Raw genomic sequence first — 11,996 nt, 5'->3', positions numbered from 1 at the left:
CCCCGACCCCACCGTCCGGAGCCTGCGTGGCCGGGGACCACTGGACTGGCCTTGGGATGCGGGGCTGGGGCCGCTGGAGGGGCCTGGGGGGCGGGGCCGGGGAAATCACTGGAGGGATCTGGGGGCTGGACTGGGGTCGCGTGGGGGTGTCTGGGGACCGGGCCGCAGTCAGCGTGGGCTCCCCGAAGCCTCAGGTACCGCCCTCGCCCAGGTGAGCTCCAGCGCCTGGGCCTTGGCGGCGCCGGCCGCTTCCCGCCCTGCACCAAGGGACTCCTCGGACGCCTCCCGCCAAGGCGGGGAACGGCGGAGAAACGCGGAACACCTGTGCGAATTCGCGCGGCCGCGTTGCCACTAACCGGGCGAAGACTGCCCAGACGTTGCTGAGTGACCGGCATCGGGGCGGGAGAGGCTCCCACTCCCGGGGGAGCGAGGCCGGGAGGGCGGAGGGCGCGTGCTGGAGACGGGGGTGCCCTTGGCGCCCCGGTTCTGGGAGCGACTGCTCTCCAGGCCTCGTCCCTGGCACCGCAGGCTTTTGCGCTGGAGATTTTAGTGATCTTAGTGATCATAGCCCTCCTCCTTTCAGGGAAAAAACAGTTTAAGCACCGTCCATTTTCCGACTTGGTAAAATAATACAAAACCTTGGGAATAGAGAAGCAACGAAAACATTTCACGCCAGTGTTGGCAAGATTTGTGGAAAAGGAGGCCAATATTAATTCCCTTTGTGAAAGCAACAACATAACATCATGACGAACGATTAGGAAATATTTCAGGAAGATCTGGGCGCCTCGTCCTCCTCCGCCGTCCGCAGCGGTCCCTGCCACAAAGCACACAGGGCGCGCTTGTTGCTCAGATCCTGGCCCCACTGCTTGGATCTTTGCCCTACACACACGTGTACCTTCTCGGAGCCCAAGTGCCAGCTTGGATGCAAACGTGCAGATCACAAAGGCCCGTATGGGGCCAGCAAACACATTAATTTTTACAAAGCTCCCAAGTGCCCATTTAAGGCACAAAATTAAACCTTGGCAAAATGACTAAGCCAGTCAATGTCCACCGCACAGACTTTTAAAAATGAGAAAGATATATGAGTACTGCATTGAAAATTCAGTAAATCCAAACCTGAGCTCATTGTTTTCACCCCAAAATCTATTTCTCCTGCATTTCCTGCCCACCTCCCGACGACCCAGGCTGGTTGGCTAAGGCAGAATCCTAGGTTTCCTTTTATCCCAAATCCCAATCTCAATTAATCAATCACAAGGGAAATCAGTGTCTACACTTTCAAGCGCCTCATTTCCTTATTTTATCTTTCGAATTGTTACACTGTCATTCAAGATAGGATTGTGTCAATTTTAGACAGGAGAGAGGTCAGTCAACCAGTGGTTCCAGAGTGAATCCCAAAACCAGTAGAATCAGCGTGTCACCTGGGAACTTTTTAGAGATGCAGACTCCCAGGCCCCACCCAGACCTAAGGAATCAGCAACTCTGGGGGTGGGGCCCAGCAACCCGTGATTCCCCAAGCCCTGCAGGTAATTCTGATTCCGTTCATCTCTGGACATCACCCAGGACTGCTGTAGTAGTGTAAAGTCTGGCACCAGGACCCTGGATATTCGTTTTCCCTCTCCCTTTTTTTGGGGGGGGGGGGGGCGGAGGGGGAGGGAGCCTTCTTCTGTCGCCAGGCTGGAGTGCAGTGGCGCGATCTCGGCTCACTGCAACCTCCTCCTCCCGGGTTCAAGCGATTCTCCTGCCTCAGCCTCCAGAGTGACTGAGACTACAGGCGCACACTACCACGCCCGGCTACTTTTTGTCTTTTTAGTAGAGACGGGGTTTCACCATGTTGACCAGTATTGTCTGGATCTTTTGACCTCGAGATCTGCCCGTCTCGGCCTCCTAAGGTTTTCCTTCTTTATTCCTAGTCATATTCTTTGTTCTGAAGTCTTCTTTGTTTGTATCTATATAACCACTGCAGATTTCTTACTATTAGCGTTTACATGATATGTGTTTATATCCTTTTAATTTTTAAATCCATCTGTATTTTGTTGTTGTTGTTTGAGAAGGACTCTCACTCTTGTCGCCCAGGTTGGAGTGCAATGTTGCCATCTCAGCTCACTGCAACCTCCACCTCCCAGGTTCAAGTGATTCTCCTGCCTCAGCCTCCCGAGTAGCTGTGATTACAGGCATCCGCCACCACGCCCAGCTAATTTTTGCCTTTTTAGTAGAGACCGGATTTCACCATGTTGTCCAGGCTGGTCTCAAACTCCTGACCTCAGGTGATCCTCCCGCCTCAGCCTCTCAAAAGTGCTGGGATTACAAGCGTGAGTCACCCTGCCCGGCCTGTATCTTTATTCTTAAAAGTGGGATTCTCCATCTTTGTAGGCAGCACAGAGTTGGATCTGCTTTTTAAAATTCGGCGTGACAATCTGTCAGCTTGACAACTAATAGTAAGAAATCTGCAGTGGTTATACAGATACAAACAAAGAAGACTTCAGAACAAAGAATATGACTAGGGATAAAGAAGGAAAACCTTGGAAGGTCGAGGCGGGAGGATCACGAGGTCAAGAGATCGAGACTGTCCTGGCTAACATGGTGACACCCCATCTCTACTTTTTTTTATTTTTTATTTTTTGAGACAGAGTCTCGCTCTGTCGCCCAGGCTGGAGTGCAGTGGCGCAATCTCAACTCACTGCAAGCTCTGCCTCCCGGGTTCATGCCATTCTCCTGCCTCAGCCTCCCGAGTAGCTGGTGCCCGTCACCACACCCAGCTAACTTTTGTATTTTTAGTAGAGACGGGGTTTCACTATGTTAGCCAGGATGGTCTTGATCTCCTGACCTCGTGATCCGCTCGCCTTGGCCTCCCAAAGTGCTAGGATTACAGGCGTGAGCTGCCGCGCCCAGCCCCATCTCTACTTTTAATTGGAATGTTTAGATCATTAACTTCTTATATAATTATCATGTGGTTGGGTTTAAAACTACTAACTTGTTATTTGTTTTCTATTTGTCCTATTCTTCATTCCGTTTTTTTCCTGCCTGAGTATACTTTAGTATTCCATTTGATCTCAAGTATTGACCTTCATTTTCTTCCTGTTTCTTTGTTCTAGGGTTTATAAAATACATCTTTAATTTACCATTGACTACCTTCAAGTAACATCAGACCACTTCTTCTTCACTATTAGATTCTTTTTAGTGCGTGCTTCCATTTCCCCTCTTCCATCCTTTGTATTATTTTTGTTACATCTCGCTTTTACATGTGTAATAACCCCACAGAACATTATTTTACTTTAAGCTGTCAATTTTCTTTTGAAACATTTAGAAATTATTTTGAAAAGTCTTTTATTTTTATCATTTCTGATGCTCTTTGTTTATTTTTGAAGATCCAGATTTCTGTCTGATATCATTTCCTTCTGCCTGCAGAACATCTTTTAACCTGTTTTTGGTAATACAGATTGGCTGGTGATTGTCTGTTTTTGTTTTCTGAATATAAGTATTTTGCTTTTGTTTTTGGCGGATTTTTTTAGATTGACACCATGAAGAAGTTTAAAGATGTCATTCATTGTGCTTGCATACTTTCTCTGAAGAAATCTTTAGACGGGGCATGGTGGTTCACGCCTGTAATACCAGCACTTTGGGAGGCCGAGGTGGGTGGATCACCTGAGGTCAGGACTTTGAGACCAGCCTGGCCAACATGGTGAAACTACATCTTTACTAAGAAATACAAAAAATTAGCTGAGCGTGGTTGTGGGCGCCTGTAATCCCAGCTACCCAGGAGGCTGAGGCAGGAGAATCGCTTGAACTCAAGAGGTGGAGGTTGCAGTGAGCAGAAATCGCACCATTGCACTAGAGCCTGGGCAACAAGAGTGAGACTCTGTCTTAAAAAAAAAAAAAAAGAAATCTACAGATCTTTGTCCTGTTCCTAGGTATGTAATGCGTCTCTTTTTTCTATAGACCATCTGATATTGTACTGTAAGTCACTGAAGCTCTGTTCATTAGGAATTTCTTTATTCTCTGTTTCAGTTTGGACAGTTTCTGCTGCAATGTCAAGTTCACTGATCCTTTCTTTCGAAGTGTCTAATCTGCTGTTAAGCCTAGCCAGTAAACTTTTCTTTATTCACATGCTTGGTGTGACAGAAAAATCATTTCAGATATTCAATGTTTATTTCTAGAAGTTCTGTTCAGTTTTTTGAATTTTCCATTTTTTCTCATTAAATTTATTGTTTCCTTTTTAAACCTTTGAATATATTGAGCACATTTAATGCTATTTTAATATGCTCGTATGTGAATTCTTTCATTTCCTTCCTTCTTTTTCTGTTTTTATCAACAGTTTTCACCTATTTTGTGTCACATTTTTGGGTCACATTTCCTATTTCTTTGTATATCTCAATTTTTGTTTGGATGCTAGACATTGTAAATATACACCGTTGTGTGCCTAGGTTTTTTTTTTTTTTTTTTTTTTGAGACAGAGTCTCGCTGTGTCGCCCAGGCTGGAGTGCAGTGGTGCAATCTCAGCTCACTGCAAACTCCGCCTTCCAGTTCAAGCGATTCTTCTTCCTCAGCCTCCAGAGTAGCTGGAACTACAGGCATGCACCACCACACTCAGCTAATTTTTGTATTTCTAGTAGATGCTCTCTTCTTTTAAAGAATAGGGACTTTGTTTTGGAAGGTACTTACAGATGTTTGATCCTTTTGATGGTTGTCTTAAAGGCTCATGGCTATTATTATAGGATTAGTTTATTCTAGGACTAGTTTAGCCTTCCTACCAGTGTGTGACTCTTCTGGGGTCACAGTTGAATGCCTGTGTGTTCAATGAACTCTTCCCCTTTGGTGGGTTGGAACTCAGCTGTATCTCAATCCCCTGTGAACTCCGAGAATTGCTCAGCTTACAGCTGCCTGTACATTCTTTGCTCAGACCCATGGAGCTTTGTGTTATGCACATATAGCTTAGTATTCAGCCAGAGCCTCCATGGGACCCACAGGCATTACCCTGTAAGGGAAGATAATCAGGTGTGGGCTTTGTTTTTGTGAAAGACGTTATCCAGAGACAAAGAAAAGCAACCAGGATTTGGTGGTTTATTTGGGGTCGGAAAGTTTTCCTAAAAACTATTAAGAAAAGAAACAATGAGACATAGTATCTGTCCATCCGGCCTGTGATGCTTGCTTCCTTTCTTCCTTCGTTTCTTCCAAGTATGTACCTAACCTGCCCTATTCCAATGACACTGTACGTTGCTCCAAATATTTTAAAAATTCCTCTTTGGAATTACTTGCAGAATCATAATTTTTTTTTTCAGTACCTCATAACTATAACTTGTTTTTGACTAAAACAGTTCTAGTTTTTGGTTCAGCTCTGATGATTTCTGTTTGTTTTCAATCTGGATCTCTTCGTTGCTGAGCAGCAACCTACTGTATGGTGTTCTGTGCCCCACAAATTCCAGTTTCTCAGAGTTTCCCCCAAACTCTGGTCTCCATTTCCTCATCTCAGCATGATTTCTGTGCTCTTGTTTGGATCTTTCTGCACTGTAGCTACCTTTTAAGTACAGAAAACCGAGACAACAGTACGATTTACTCAGTTAATTTCCCTTCTTTCAGGCACCATATCTTGTGCTGTCTGCCTTCCACACTGAAAATCATTGCCTCATAGATCATTGCGTTTCCCAGTTGTTTTTGATAGCAGGGTAAGTCTGATCTCAGTTTTCCCCAAGTGGACAGAGGCAGAAGTTCCCATTATAGTCTAACACTCGTTTCCCCCGATCCCCTCTTCCACCTCTGTCCCTGACACACTGAGCACTTCCACTCCCTGCCTTCTTATACCTTTGAGCCTTGGCACTACTGGTTTCCTTCCACCTTGACCCAAATCTGGTAAATTGTTGTCTTCAAGATTTTGCTATACCTTTTTTCTTTGATAGAGTTTCGCTCTTGTTGCCCAGGCTGGAGTGCAATGGTGTGATCTTGGCTCACTGCAACCTCTGCCTCCTGGGTTCAAGCGATTCTCCTGCCTCAGCCTCCCGAGTAGCTGGGATTACAGGCACACACCACCATGCCCAGCTAAATTTTGTATTTTTAGTAGAGATGGGGTTTCTCCATGTTGGTCAGGCTGGTCTCGAACTCCCAACCTCAGATGATCCACCTGCCTCGGCCTCCCAAAGTGCTGGGATTACAGGCATGAGCCACCGCACCTGGCCAAGATTTTCCTATATCTTTAATATCTTTGGGAAACCTAGTCTGACTGCTCCATCTTCCCATTTTAGTCACCCTGATACGTAGCTGCTTCTATTATAAAATTTACTTGGTTGTGTCACAGTTCTCCTTTTACATTTCCTTTCTCATGGAGTTCTTTTGAGAGCAGATTCTCTGTTATAAATCTTTGTATCTGGTATGTTGTAGAAGCCCCAAAATGTTAAAAGAATGAGCAACCATGCCTCCATGTTTAATGGGACATCAAGGAAAACCATGTACTCATTGACTTGCTTAAATTTAATTTTTTTTGAAGATTTGGCAAAGGTAGTTTGGTATATATGAGTGGCATCACTTAGGAAGGAAATTACTAAAAGAACAGCCTTAGCTTTTGAATGTTATTCCTCAATAAAAAGTTCCCAAGCATCAGTTGATAGCAGGATAATAAAAACTGCAAAATATTGTCTAATATGGAGTGATTTAATGCATAGAGAAAATATAAGAATTACCAGATTGAAAGAGAGACGGGTTGCTTCTGGCACAATTTGTCCCTGACTGATAATGAAACTGTTGGTCTTAAATAGGGCTCTAAACAAGCCTTCTTTCAGTGGATCTAAAAGGAGCGCTTGTCATTTCTGGCAGGACATGTGTACACAACTCTTGTCATTTTTACTCTTGTTTTAGTATTTGTATAAGGGACTATCCTGAGATAAATAAGGAAGAACTGTAAGCTACTAAAACAGAGGACAAGAAAAGAGTTAAGAGAACCTTTGGGGGAGTGAAATAAGTCCACGCCAAGGGAAGTGTGTAACTGCAGATCATCCAGTGTGGCTTCACTTTGTGAAGGACGTTATCCAAACACAAAGAAAAGCAAGCAGGACTTGGTAGTTTATTTGGGGTTGGGAAGTTTTTCTCAAAATGTTCAAGAAGGCCGGGTGCGGTGGCTCATGCCTATAATCCCAGCACTTTGGGAGGCCGAGGCCGGCAGATCACCTGACGTCAGAAGTTTGAGACAAAGCCTGACTAATATGGTGAAACCCTATCTCTACTAAAAATACAAAAATTATCCAGGCATGGTGGCACGCACCTGTAATCCCAGCTACTTGGGAGGCTGAGGCAGGAGAATCTCTGGAACCTGGGAGGTGGAGGTTGCAGTAAGCCAAGATCACACTACTGCACTCCAGGCTGGGCAACAGAGCAAGACTCTGTCTCGAAACAAACAAACAAACAAACAAAAAATCAAGAAAAGAAACAATGCGACAGGTACCTGTCCATCCGTGCTGTGACACTGGCTTGCTTTCTTCCTTCATTTCTCCCAAGTACCTAATCTACCCTATTCCAGTGATACTACCCATTGCTCAAAATCTTAAAAAAATTCCTCTTTTGGAATTACTTGCCAAATTACACATTTTTTTCAGTGCCTTGTAACTGTAACTTGTTTTTGACTAAAACAGTTCTATTTCTCAGATTCAGCTCTGACGATTTTGTTTTGAAACTCATCGCTGTTCACAAGAGAAAGATTGTCCAACACTAAGTATATTCTGAATAACTGATTGTAATAACTGAGGAAATTTAAAGTTCAGGAGAACACAGCGGCAGAGACTACCAGTTAAACATAAAGCAGTGAGCAGCACCATTGAGCACATGTATCCATGAGGTGGGGCTGAAGCTGGCTTTGAAATGCCTGCAGCAGGGAACAGAGAACAATGCTTGGGTCTAAAAATGCACATGGTGGAAAGGGTGGTGGAAAACAGCTGTTCTTCCAGTCTCCACCTCAGGCTGTGAGGCGTTTTACCTCCTCACCCTGTTCTCCAGACCAGTGTAGAAAACAAAATAGAATGTCTAATTCATATCCACATAGGAACACATGTAAGTAGCTCTTACTTGGTTGTAATAAACTACTACTGTGTGGAAAATTGTGTATAGAAACTACATAATGAAGTTACCTAATGACTCATTTGTATTTAGATTATATCAACTACTGTGAAAATTATAGGTTAATTTTTACTAAAAGTCTCAGAAAAGACAGTCTTTTTTATTTACTCTTGGAACTGGATTACAGGAACTTTTATAGCTATTTTAACAAAATTAAAATCTGAGAATGAAAGACCAGTTCATTACTGTCAGTCTTCAGAAGTTTTGGCAAGACCAGTTGAATTTACTTTGGAAATGAGCCAAACTTTGCCACAAGACAATCTTTTCCAAACTCATCTCTCATTAACTTCGTTCATGGGGGAAGAAACGAGCTCAGCTCTCGAGCAGGAATATTGTAGCCTAGTCTCAAATGATCTTCTAGTCATTTTGGCCTCAAAGGATACACTGTATTATTTAATTTCTCTCAAACAGCTGAGTTGCAACCCAGTGTCCCAAAGTGGCAAGATATAGTTTTCTGTTGTCACATGACACACGGTATTGGTGGCACCTCTTTCTCAACTGAGTGGACATATATGTGTATGTTTGGTATCGGCAAATGTAGCTGCCTTAATTATGCAGTGGAAAACGACATAACACCAGGGAAAATCCTGCATGCAACATGAAGCTTTTGCAATACTCCGTAATACCAGTTTGTGCTCAACTTAAAAGCTCTTTTGCTTCCTTTGACCTCAATTGTGAGGTCTCCAGTGGCAGTTCTTTTGTTTCCTCCCCGTCTCCCTCCAACTGCTAATGCTTTTCAGTTGGTCTTTCTGGTTCAAGGTTTTAAGTTCGTTAGGTTTTAAAGTGCTTTGGCTTCACAGTACATGGAGTGTTATCTTGAGAAGGAGTACAATTAAAAAATAATATAGCTGTCCAAGATGGGAGACAGTTTGGGACAAACTGGGGACACCTGAAGGGTAATCAGCAAAGAAAGAGGGCCTGCAACACGGATGATCCGAGAACCCCCACTGTTCTGCGATTATTGACAAAAAACGTTCACTTGCTGAGTTTGTTTCCTCCATACTCATTTTTATAAACATTGGCCTTGCCGGGCGCAGTGGCTCACGCCTGTAATCCCAGCACTTTGGGAGGCCGAGGCAGGTGGATCACCTGAGGTCAGGAGATCAAGACCAGCCTGGACAATATGATGAAACTTCATCTCTACTAAAAATACAAAATTAGTTGGGCATGGTGGCGGGCGCCTGTATTCCCAGCTACTGGGGAGGCTGAGGCAAGAGAATCGCTTGAACCCAGGAGGTGGAGGTTGCAGTGAACCGAGGATTGCGCCCTTGCCTCCAGCCTGGGAAACAAAAGTAAAACTCGTCTCCAAAAAAAAAAAAAAAGTTGGCCTTGGTAGCTCTTTTTTGTTTTTTGCCTTTTCCCCCTCAGACTGATAAACAAGTCATCAAATGCGAGAAGCACGCGTCACCAAGCGGCATGAGCTGTTTTTTTTTTTTTTTTTTTGGAGACTGAGTCTTGCTCTGTCACCCAGGCTGGAGTGCAGTGGCGCACTCTCAGCTCACTGCAACCTCTGCCTCCTGGGTTCAAGCGATTCTTATGCCTCAGCCTCCCCAGTAGCTGGGATTACAGGCGCGTGCCGCCATGCCCGCCTAATTTTTGTATTTTTTAGTAGAGACAGGGTTTCACAATGTTGGCCAGGCTGGTGATGGAGCCCCTGAGCTCATGATCCGCCCACCTCAGCCTCCCAAAGTGCTGGGATTACAGGGGTAAGCCACCGTGCCTGCCTGCATGAGCTCTTTTGAGCTGGAAAGAATCCCCCGCCTCTCCCTTCCCCACCCAGCCTCTAGCCTCGGGCTTGCACAGAACTGGCATTCAGTGAGCACTGTGGGAAGGGTGAGTCCAACTGAGACTAGCAGGTAAAGAGGGGACATCTGGGCTGGCAGGCTTACACTGACAAAATGCTACTGCTCAGTTCTCTTTGGGACAGACACCTAGAAACAGGAATGCTGTAGTCTCGAGAGTCTTAAAATACCACAGATGCAAAGCAGAAAGAAGGGCAGAACTCGGGTCCTTGGACTGCTGTTGTTGACGTCACCCACCGTTTTCACTCCCACCCCCACCCACCAAGAAGCTGAGACATGGACAGGATGCTCTTTCCTTCCTTGGGCCTTTGCTGATGTTCCTGCCCGTTATTGAACATGTATTACCTGGAACACATCGGTCCCCATCTTCACCAGATTTCTAATCATTCGTTAGGTTTCAACAAAAATTTCAAGTTTTCTTTTTTGAGACTGAGTCTCGCTCTGTTGCCCAGGCTGGAGTGCAGTGTCAAAATCTCAGTCACTGCAACCTCTGCCTCCCAGTTTCAAGCAATTCTCCTGCCTCAGCCTCCCAAGTAGCTGGGACTATAGGCGCCCGCCACCACACCTGGCTAATTTTTGTATTTTTAGTAGAGACGGCGTTTCACCACGTTGGCCAGGCTGGTCTCCAACTCCTGACCTCAAGTGATCCGCCTACCTCGCCCTCCCAAAGTGCTGGGATTACAGGCGTGAGCCACCATGCCTGGCCAAAAATTTCAATTTTTCAAGAGGCTTTCTAGATCACCTCAATCTAAATAAAGTCCTTCCTCTTACATTCTTTCAGAGTACCCTATATTTTACCTGACACCTACCATGGTTTGTAACTGTACACATTGTATGTTGTCTATGGTGGTTTCTCCACCAGCCTGTAACCTCCAGGAGTGCAGGGACCACTGTGCTTCGTGCAGCAAGTATCCTCAGCACTTGGTGCGGTGCCTGGCACCTGGCCAGGGCTCAATATAGATCTGCTGTGGGGATGGGGGTGAGCAGATGGTCTTTTCTTTAAAATGAACGGTTTGCTCTTGGGACTAATGTCCACACCATTTAAGGGTAGTAAAGGTTGAAACATAAAATTTTAGTACAAAAACCACAATAAGAAATGAAAGCTAGGCCAGGCATGGTGGCTCATGCCTGTAATCCTAGCGCTTTGGGAGGCCGAGGCAGGTGGATCACGAGGTCAGGAGATCACGACCATCTTGGCTAACACGGTGAAACCCCGTCTCTACTAAAAATACAAAAAAAATCAGACGGGCTTGGTGGCACACTCCTGTAGTCCCAGCTAATTGGGAGGCTGAAGCAGGAGAATCGCTTGAACCTGGAAGGCGGAGGTTGCAGTGAGCTGAGATCGCGCCACTGCACTCCAGCCTGGGTGACAGAGCAAAACTCCATCTCAAAAAAAAAAAAAAGAAAGAAAGTTATCTTTATCTAGTGATGTAAACGCATAGTGGAGCTAAAGACAAAACCTATGTGGGTTACAAAAAAAGTCATTGATTTGAGATCTGCTCATAATATTTAAATAGCTTAAAGAAAAGGTGTTTAAATCTATTTTTATGAAATTTATTTCCAAATTGAAGTGGCAGTGTATATAAAGGTAACAGAGCTTGTGATAATTTACAGAAATGTTTGCTACAACATGCACATTATGAAGTATTTCAAACATACACATATTAGGTTTCATGCTGAATAAATAATCCCCCCAAATTAATTTTTATTTGTACATAAAAATATAATATTGCACTCTTAACAAGACCAGTTATTTTGCATATTTTCTGTTTAGATAAATGAAGAAATTCGGTTTTTAAAAAAAGACTGAGTAGCAACCCTATTCTAATAGGGGACTAATTTAAAGTTCTCAGTAAAAAAATGAAAGCTAGACAATAGCTGCAATTTTTTGTTAACAAAGCAAATCACTTCAACGTGAATGGAGTAATCTCATCTCTGCACCTCCATGGACCTCAGGATTAACACCTGGCCTGAGCACATGGTGATCTAAATGCAGCCTAGGTATCACTACATGTGTACGCAGTTTAAGGTTAAAGCATACGTGGCCACTTGCTTTCTCTCGAATCTATCTTGACAGCAGAGACTTTGGAATTATATTTT

The sequence above is a fragment of the Rhinopithecus bieti genome, unplaced genomic scaffold, assembly GCF_001698545.2.
Source record: "Rhinopithecus bieti isolate Rb0 unplaced genomic scaffold, ASM169854v2 scaffold_57691, whole genome shotgun sequence".
In the NCBI taxonomy this organism is placed as follows: domain Eukaryota; kingdom Metazoa; phylum Chordata; class Mammalia; order Primates; family Cercopithecidae; genus Rhinopithecus; species Rhinopithecus bieti.
This window is presented reverse-complemented; position numbering follows the sequence as displayed.